Below are 8,873 nucleotides of genomic sequence, written 5' to 3' on the forward strand. Positions count from 1 at the left end.
ATGTATGCATTTAAGTTTCCACAGATCTGGTACACTGTGGGCCTCAAGGTAAGTTCTTGAATGAATGAAATATAAAATGTAACAAATGCTGTATACACAGGTGGATACACACACATAGATACATATTATAGTTTTATTCCACATTTACTATATATAAAAGGGAGCTTGTAAGGATAAAGATCAAATCAGATAGCCTCTGAACAGTAGTCTGGAAATGTTAGCAGCTTCTCTTAGGTCCAGGATGGATACTGCAGTTCACCTAGATGACCTACTTTGAGAAGAAGATACTTGAAATGGTTCCTTTCGAGTTAAGCAAAGGTGGGCTGTGAGGCAAATCCCCTTGTATTAGGTACAGAGAGCAACAGCCTCACTGTCCTGAGAGGACAAGATCTTTTCTGCTTGGGATGCCCTTGATAAAGCAGCCTCAACTCTTAGCCTGGGGCTCCCAGAGACAAAGAGGAAGGGGCTCTGAGTCCAGGACTTGCACTTGCCATGGGAAGAGCCAGGGAAGTTAGTTTCAGGAGGCCAGGTGGAGAGCGTCTTCAGCTTGACAGTGAAGGAGTGGGATCTTGACTAAATGCTGTGGCCCAAGCAGGAACCAGGGTATGCAAGAGCATTTCAGAGGAAGCTGTGAGCAGGCTGGTTCCAACTGTACAGGATCTGTCTTCAACAGCGACACCACATGGTGGCAAGGAGCAACAGCAGGAATGTGCTCACCAGACTTAGAAGCAAGCAAGCCCCTGGGAAACAGGCCATTTAAAGGAGAGAAAGTTACTGAACGTACCCTAATAAGGGATGTGGGGGCTCCAATGATTAGTAAGAAAAAAAACAATGTGACAGAATCAACTACCACACTTCGATCCTTATGTTTCCTCTGAGTTTAACAGTTTGGGTGGAAATTTTTTAAAAAACAACCCTTTCTCATATATTAAACTCATTCAACCGTATCAATAATCTCAAAAGTACCTAGAGATGGATTTCAGAGTTCAGCTTGGCTTTGCAGTAAGTGAAACCAATTTTAATTGGTTCTGACTAGCCCTGAAACATAAGCTGCTTTTTTAGGAAGAGATTCAAAGGCAAGAGAACTTAATTTTTATCATGTCTTCAAGTAGGGGGATACAACAAGATGCACAAAGCCTGCTCCTGCACTTCAACTGAGACTATTTCAATACCTTCATACCCTCTGACCCAGTGTTTCACAACTTCTAGAAATGTAGCCGAAGGAAGTAATCGGATGCGGATAAATGTGTATGTACGAGGAAGTTCACTGCAGCATTGTTTTTAAGAGCGAAAGATTGAAGCAACCTAAGTGCCCCGTAATAGAAGCATATGTCAGTACTCTATATGGGAAGGTTTTGGACTGCAAGGGGCCACAGGGAGCCCTCTGGGTTCTACAGCATTCTGTACTTCAGCCTGAGTGGTGGTCCCGCTGGTGTATGTACAAGTAGAAATTCACCAAGCTGTACGCTGCTGTAAATTAAAGCTCAAAAGTAAATAAATAAAACATGTATGTGTGTGTATCGGGTAGCCATTAAAAACCTGTATTGAATAACATGGAGAAATGCTCCCAATAAATGATAAAATGCAGCATGTAAACTGTATACATTATGATCTTAATTTTAGTTTTATTAAAATATATATACTTACACATATGATGCATAGAAAAAATACTGAACAGAGAGAAACCAAAATATTTACAGTAGTTATCTCTGACATATAGAAATGACAGGTGGAGTTTACTTTCTTATACTTTTTCCTAGAACAGCTCCACATTTCCTAGAATTAATATGTATTATCTCCTAGTCATCTTGTCAAGTGCTGGGGTTGTTCTGATCCCTGGGAGCCTCCACGGCTCACACCATCTGACTCTGGTGCGGCTAATCTAAAGCCAGTGCTGTAATCTCCAAAATCCTGATGATGGATTTTCTATCAGGCTAATAGATGCAGCTCTCAGTCTCAGGAGTTTGTGTTTTCCTTACTGCCCCAGTTTTGTATCATTATTCTTAGCAATTAATAGAGTAACAATGGGAGTAGTATTTGTTGAGTACCTACTAAGTGTCAGGGCCCGTGCTGAGGACTTTACATGAGGACCCCAAAAACCCCCTTTGGGGTTTCAGATCCTTGTGTCATCCCTCCCTTGATGTTGGACTGGGCCTGCAACTCACTTTGCCCAAAAGAATGCAGTAGAAGCCACACTCTGCCCAGTCCAGGCGAAGGCTTTAAGAAGGCCTGGGAGTTACCACACGACTCAGCAATTCCACTCCTAGGGATCTCCCCAAGAAAACTGACAACACGCAGTCACACAAAGACTTGTACGTGTAAACGCCCACAGCACCATTACTCATCACAGCCACGAAGTGCGAACACCCCAAATGCCCATCAGCTGGCGAACGGATGAAATGTGGCACATCCACACAATGGAACGGTACTCAGCTATAAAAAATATGAAGCACTGACACCTGCTACGACACGGATGAACCCTGGAAACATGACGTTGAGTGCAAGAAACCAGACACCAAAGGCCACACAGTTGAGTCCGCTGATCTGAAATGTCCAGAACGGGAATCAAGAGAGATGGAAAGCAGATTAGTGGCTGCCAGGGGTTGGGAGAGGGGTAATGGGGAGTGACTGCTAATGGGGACGAGGTTTCCCTTGGGGTGACAAAAATGTTCTGGAATTAGATTGTGGAGATAGCTGCACATCTCTGTAAATATAACAAAACCAAGTGAATCATACATTTTAAATAGGTGAACTATATGTGAATTCTATAACTCAATAAAGCTGTTAAAATAAATTTTTTTTTTTTTTCAAAAAGGAGCAGGAGGAGGCTGGCTGGCAGCTTCTGCCTTTGTAGTCCTCGGAGCACTGAGCTGCCTTGCCAGAATCTGGTGACCGTGGTGCTGGAGGGCTGCGTGGCAGAGGAGGGAGGCCCTGGGAGGAGAGCGAGGAGCCCAGCGACAGTTAGGACCGATCCTTGTTTGCTGGTCCACCCTGGCTGAAGTGCCAGGCACGTGAGCGGAGAGGCCCCCTTGGATTCCAGCCCCAGTGGACACCTCGCGGATCAGAGATATCCCTGGTGTGTCCTGTCCACAGAGTTGTGACTGCATGATAGTTGTTCTAAGCCACTAGGTACTGGAGTAATTTGTTACGCTGCACTAGGTAACCGAGACACAGTTACTGTTAGAATCCTCAGGTGACACATGCGGAAGGGTCTGAAGTTGAAGTCAGGAGACCAGCCCAGGTCACTTAGCTCCCGAATGGTACAGCTGGGATTCCAAAGTGTACTCTCCCGCCTTCACCCTACTTAAGTCCTGTGCCCCTCCTGCCGGGTGTTTGCCTTTGCTTTTATTTAATTAAAAATAATTTTTTTTTAGAGAAGAGGTCTTGCTATGTTGCTCAGGCTGATCTCAAACTCTAAGGCTCAAGTGATCCTCCTGCATTGGCCTCCCAAGGGGCTGGAACCACACGTGTGAGCCACCACACCTGGCTCGTGTTTGCCTTCAGCCGTGAGTTTCGTGGGTTCCTCCCCTTCCCTGAACCTGTTCCCTGCCCAAACCTTGCCTCTGACTGTCCTCCCTGCCACCTGTGGCAGCCACGCTTCCAGGCAGCTCTTTCTGACATGGGGTTTGGATCATTTTGCTCCACAGCTCCAAAAACTCAGTGGTCTTCTACTTCCTCTCGCCTAAACCCTTGGCCTTGCAAGGTCTCCCTGTCACGTGCCAGGAGTCCAGCACACACACACCGACACGTGCCCTATGCACACGCCACCCGGGTTCCTGGACAGCCTCCTTCCTCACTACCCGCAACTGGGTTTTCTCCTGTATGCCTGTCCCACTGGGGCACCTAACCATCCAACCAGGCGACATGGTCCTTGCTCCTTAGAGGAGTGACCTGGCCAAAGTCATGTGGCTGGATTTGGAGCAGGATGATGAGTCTGGTTTAGAGCTCAGGGTACCCAGACTTTGAACCAAATCAGCGACAAGCCATTTCCCCAAAAACTAGACAGGAGAGAAGGACCAAGGAGCGGATGTCGAAAACCAATGGGAAAGCCGTAAGGAAGGTCAGAGCACACAGAAGCAACAACAGGAAACCCCGCACCGGCCAACAGAACTTCCCAGAAACAAAGGTGAGGAGTTGTACCCCAACACAGAAGGCCACGCCGAGAGAGGGACTATGATACGATATACTCCAAAGAGCACCTCCAACAAACACACTGCAGGCTACACAGAGAAAGGAGGGAATGGCAAGTCCCGGCCAGTACAAGTTAAGCATCCCAAATCCAAAATGCCCAGAAATCTGAAACTTTTTGAGTGACGACGTGATGCTCAAAGGAAACGCCTGATGGAGCACTTCAGGTTTCAGGATTTGGGATGCTCACTGCGTAAGTATAACGCAAATACTCCAAAATCCAAAAAAGTCTGAAATCTGAAACACTGGTCCTGAGTATTTCGGATAAGGGAGACTCAACCTGTACCTGGTCCCATGCTGCCTTGTCACGGAGGCACAAGAAACTGATGTCCACAAAAGAGGAACGAAGTCCCCCAAACCGCCTGGCCAGTCAGACAGCACAGGGTTTCACCATATGTGGTCATAATCCCCTCTCTGCAATTTCCAACTCTACAAAGCTCTAAGAGCTCCAAAGTCTTTTTCTTAAGTTTGTGGCAAACACAACTGGTAGCAACGCTTGTCCTGAGGCTGTCTGCAGTCTTCGCTTGTCCACAAATATTTATGATCTGCCCCTGTGTTGGGGAGAGAAATTGCTCCTGCCCTCCTCCTAAGATGTCTCCATCCTAATTCCCAGAACCTGTAAATATGTTATGGCAAGGGAGAATCCAGGTTGCAGATGGAATAAAAGTTGCTAATCGATGGACTTTAAGGTAGCAGATTACCCTGGTGGACCTAATGTAATCACAAGGGTTCTTAAATGGGGAAGAAAGAGGTAGAAGAGTCAGAATTAGAGAGAGCACATCATGAAAGACTCTAGAGGCCACTGCTGGCTTGGGAGATGGGGGAAGGCTGTGAACCAAGGACCGGGCAGTGTCTAGAAGCTGCAGAAGGCAAGGGAACAGACTGTCCCCTGGAGCCTCCAGAAGGAACCGGCTCTGCCAACACCTTGACATTAGCCCAGGGAGACCTTGGACCTCTGACCTCTAGAACTGCGAGAGAGTAAATCTGTGTTGTTTGAAGCCATGAGGCTGTGATCATTTGTTACAGCAGTGAGAAGAAACAATTACAGGTCCTTTAAAGAAAAGCTAACCACCCTCTCCTTTAGATGCGGCGCTACCTAATTAGAACTTTCTGCAATGAGATGCAGTTACTGTGACTGAGCAGTTGGATTTTCGAGCTTCAGTTAACTAAGACAGAGACTGAAATAGGCATATGTGGCTAGTGGACTGGTCAGCACAGGCCCCTGCTACCAAAGTGTGGTCCAGGGACCGGCAGTATTGGCATTACCAGGGAGCTCCTTAGAAACGCTGGCTTTCGGCCTGCACGCCCTTGACCTGTTAGGCAGAATCCACATTTCGCCAAGACTCTCCAGGGGATTCATGGGATGTTAAAATCTGAGAGCCCCATGATGGAGGCCAGCACCCATTCATACACAAACACTCTCCTCTGGAGCATCAAGAGACAAAGTCCCTTCACGGAACTTCTCAGGGTACTTTCTAGACCACACCAGTTCGTTGGGCTTTTTTAATGCCTCAAAGCATACTATAAGCCAAGCAGCTGAATAAACAGCAGTTGCTGAATAGCTATGACAGGCCAGACCTATAACCATCTGATATGAACTTAATTGTATCAGCCCCCAAATTCATATGCTGAAGCCCTAATCTCCAATGTGAATGTATTTGAAGAAAGGGCCTTTTAGGAGGTAATTAAGGTTAAATGAGGCATAAGGGTGGGGCTCTAATCTGATAGAACTCCTGTCCTTATAAGAAAAGGAAGAAAGGCTGTGCGTGGTGGTTCATACCTACAATCCTAGTACTTTGGGAGGTGGAGGAAGGAGGATCACTTGAGGCCAGGAGTTTGAGACCAGACTGGGCAAGATAGTGAGACCCCTGTCTCTACAAAAAACAGAAAAATTAGCCGGGCATGGTGGCACACACCTATAGTCCTAGCTACTAAGGAGGCTGAGGTAGGAGGATTGCTTGAGCTCAGGAGTTTGAGGTTGTAATGAGCTAGGATGACAGCACTGCACTCTAACCTGGGCAACAAAGTGAGATCCTGTCTACAAAAAAGAAAAAAAAAAGAACAGCAATAGACACCATACAGGCACGAGCACAGAAAAAAGGCCACGTGAAGATGCAATGAGAAGGTGGCCATCTACAAGCCAGGAAGAGAGCCCTCACCAGACACCAACCCTGCCAGCACTTTGATCTTGGACTTCCAGCCTCCAGAACTGTGAGAAGATAAGTTTCTGTTGTTTAAGCCACTCAATCTGTAGTATTTTGTTATGGCAGCCCTAGCAGACTAATACACCATCACCTTTTAGCCTCACAAAGCCCTGCCAGGAGGTCTTTTAAATAGAAGCAACAATACTGATAAAAACAGTGATGGCTTATTGAGTGCCTGCCCTGTATTAGGCAGGTTATGGGTCCATATCGACGCTTTTCTGCCTCACTATCCCCAAGTCATAGATGAGGACATGAGGTGCAGAGAGACCAAGATGCTGTCCCAAGTCCCACTCTAAGTGACAGTGCCTGGGTCTGAGCCACACCTACATCTTGCTTTCTGCTACAACCACCTTTTCTACCTTTTCCTCACATACACAATAAATTCTAATTAGATGCACCGAAGCTGTTTCTCCCTAAAATAACTTCTACAACTCCCTCAGCACAGATCATCCTCCTGTGCCCACATCTGCCACCAAGTGCCATGACATAATGACAGCAATGATGTGAACTAGGCATCAACGAACAGGATCCACTTGTCAGATATCTTTTTTTTTTAGTTGTCCCATCCAGAGGTTGGCCAACTTTTCCATAAAGGCTCAGAGAGTACCTATGTTCACCTTTGCAAGCTGCATGGTCTCTGCTGCAGGGACTCAATCCTGCCCTTGTAGCACAAAAGCAGCCACAGGTGATATATAAACAAATGGGCAGGACGGCATTCCAACAAAACTTTATTTATGGACAAAAAAATTTTTGAATTCCACGTAATTTTCTTCTTTTGCTTTTATGTAACCATTTAAAAACATAGGAGGTCAGACCTGGGCTGTTCTAATCCAATACAACCCACTGACCAAGAAGAAAGCTACCAATACATCCACTGAGTTAGTTTTTGCCATTTTCTTATTGAAAAACATGGACTTTGAATTTCCACTTTGCTAAGACCCTTTTGCCTGGTTTCTCATCCAGGAATACTTGCTTCTACCAAACTCTCACTTCCAGGAACTCTCAAGTGCCGGAGAGGGGCTTGAAGCAGATCAAGTGCTTTTCTCTGCATAATAATGAACATCAAGGGAATGGTGAAAACAAACCCCCAAGTAGAATTTACATCTTTTTTTTTTTTTTTTGATAGCAAGTCTCACTCTGTTGCCCGGGGTAGAGTGCTGTGGCGTCAGCCTAGCTCACAGCAACCTCAAACTCCCAGTAGAATTTACATTTTTTTTTTTTTTTTTTTGATAGCATGCCTTTTGCTTTATACACAAACAGCATACATCTTTTATCAACACAGGAAAACATCAGGAGGCTTGTTGAATATTTCATAAACTCAAATTTGGTTAAGAAGGAGATAATGAAACAGTTGCAATGAAAAGAAAATGCCTCACTAATGACAGCCTCGCTGGCTTTTCAAATCCAACCACTTCAGAGGAGAGGGGATCTTATTACCATGCCGCACTGCTGCTGTTCTACGGTCTCAGGGATGAGGGAGTCTCATCTGCGACATGGGAACAGAGAGGGACTCTCAAGGGTCCTTCCCCTAACTATCGAGAGAAATAAAATTGGGTTTCGGTCTATTAACTCCATCACTTGGAAATGGCCAGATAGGTTTTCAGCAAATTTGAAAAATGTGTTTGCAAATGTCTTTGTTAAAATCCGGGCCGCAAGGAGTGTGGATCATTCTGCCTGAGTGGCTTTGGGAGGCAAGGGGCACCCTGAGATTCTCCATCATCCCCTAGCTCAGGGGTTGGCAAATTTTTCAGGTAAGGGCCAGAGAGGTGACATTTTCTGTTCTGCGGGCCATATGGTCCCACAACTACTCAACTCTGCAGTTGTAGCATGAAAGCAGCCACAGCAGCCACAGGCAGGACATATGTAAAGGGGTGTGGCTAGGTTCCAATAAAACTTTATTTACAAAAGCAGGCAGGGGGCTGGACTTGGCCTTCAGGCCTTAGTTTGCTAATCCCTGCTCCAGGCACTTGTAACTCAAGTGCAAGGAGAAGCCCATGCAAAGGAAAGACATGTTCTACTTCTTGAAACGGCACGGGCAGAGGAAGCAAAACAGGTTCCAGAATGAATCCCAAGGTGCACTCTGCCAGGACAAGCACGGCACACTGGCCTTTTTTGCATTCACCGCATATAGCTTCTCACCTTGGCAATGACTGCACGTAACCCACAAACCCCTAAAAAAAACTGATTGATTTAATCAATTGATTGAATTAATTTAAAAAATGACATTGCAGTAAAGAACATATTTGCTGATATGGAAACACGGTCATATTATCAGGTGAGGAAACCAAGCTGGTAGATATTCAGAGAACATAGCATAAAGAAAATGCATGGGGCCGGGCGCGGTGGCTCATGCCTGTAATCCCAGCAGTCTGGGAGGCCGAGGCGAGCGGATTGTTTGAGCTCAGGAGTTCGAAAGCAGCCTGAGCAAGAGCGAGACCCCGTCTCTACTAAAAATAGAAAGAAATTAATCGGACAACTAAA

This window comes from Propithecus coquereli, unplaced genomic scaffold, assembly GCF_000956105.1.
Source record: "Propithecus coquereli isolate 6110/MARCELLA unplaced genomic scaffold, Pcoq_1.0 Scaffold877, whole genome shotgun sequence".
NCBI lineage: Eukaryota > Metazoa > Chordata > Mammalia > Primates > Indriidae > Propithecus > Propithecus coquereli.